This window comes from Mastomys coucha, unplaced genomic scaffold, assembly GCF_008632895.1.
Source record: "Mastomys coucha isolate ucsf_1 unplaced genomic scaffold, UCSF_Mcou_1 pScaffold21, whole genome shotgun sequence".
In the NCBI taxonomy this organism is placed as follows: domain Eukaryota; kingdom Metazoa; phylum Chordata; class Mammalia; order Rodentia; family Muridae; genus Mastomys; species Mastomys coucha.
Window position 1 is genome coordinate 85005698 of NW_022196904.1, and position 1246 is coordinate 85006943.

At 58.8% G+C, this 1246-nt stretch overlaps 1 protein-coding gene across 6 annotated transcripts in view; it reads left to right on the forward strand.

Moving 5' to 3' along the window:
* Positions 1 to 1246, forward strand: part of Tenm4 (teneurin transmembrane protein 4) — a 702050-nt gene that overhangs the window by 2768 nt on the left and 698036 nt on the right. The window lies entirely within an intron of this gene.

The window sequence follows — 1246 nt, forward strand, 5'->3', positions numbered from 1 at the left end:
GGGGGCGGGGGAGGGAGAAGCAACAATTTATATACCTAATGCGGATGCGATGGGAATGGGTGCCTGATATGGCTTCTGTTCCCTCGCCTCCCTCCAGGACTGAAAACAGTTTGGTTTCAACTGCGCTCATTCCCCCCCCCCTTTATCTCGCTGCCTCCCTTCGCTGCCGCAGCCTGTCGCACGCTGATGGGCTTTGATAGAGAACCACAGTAGTGGAGTGTTTTCAAATCTTGTTTTTCGACTGTAGAGGGAAAAGCTATCCCAGCCCTAGCAGAAAGAACCCTGAGGGACGCTGAAGTCTGGGGCTTGGTGGCCCTGAACTCCCTCCCCCAAGTCAGATGATAGCGTGCATGGGTGGGGAGGGTTTTGTTTTTGCCACATTCCGGCGTCCTGAAACTCCGCATCCCCTCCCCCCTGAAATCCCGGGTCTGTCTGAGTGTGTTCGGCGCTGTAAAATAAATCCTCCCCCGCGCAGACCTGTGGGGCTGTTCGGATTTCCTGCCTCTGCCATGATCCTTAACAATGCGATTGCAAAGCCAGTGCTGGGCTGGGAAAAATCCCCAGGTGCCGACCAGTCGCGTCTTGACCTTGCTGAAGGCGCCTTTGCTTGGGTTGCCGGAGCGGCTCTGGCCCAGCCTCTGGGGCTGGGGAAGGACTGCAACCCGGAGGCGGCTGGGTTCGCTCCCCGGGCACGGCGGGAATCGGTTCTCTCGGCTGGTTGGCTTGGGGGAGGGGATGGGCTTGGCGGCAACCTGTTTCCCAGCTCTTGGGGCCCAACACTTGGCTTCCCAGCCCCGCTGCTGGCACCACGTGACTGACTCGCCTCTCCATCAACCTCTAGAAGCCTCAGGGATGGGGTTTACAGGGTTGGCTGCGGCCCCCTTGCCGCCAGCCTAGGGTTGGGCGCCCTCGGCCTTGGGCTTTTTTGGTGGCCTGAACAGAGCTCCGCTCTGGAGGGGTGAAGGAGTGGGCGGGGCCTGATCCCCGAAACCGGAGCTGTGGCGGCCAAGTTCTGACCGGGAGCGCTTCCCAGTTGGGGTCCTCAGCATGTACCCCTCCTTTCCAATCTTGGCCACTTTCTTTAAGACCCTGGGTGCGCTCCTGGCGGCCTGTAGTTATACTTCGCGGCTTCTCTAAATGCTAAAGTTACTAAGGCTGTTTTCACAGGTGGTGGTAGCAGGAGCAAGCTCTCTCTCTCTTTCTCTCTCTCTCTCTCTCTCTCTCTCTCTCTCTCTCTCTCTCTCTC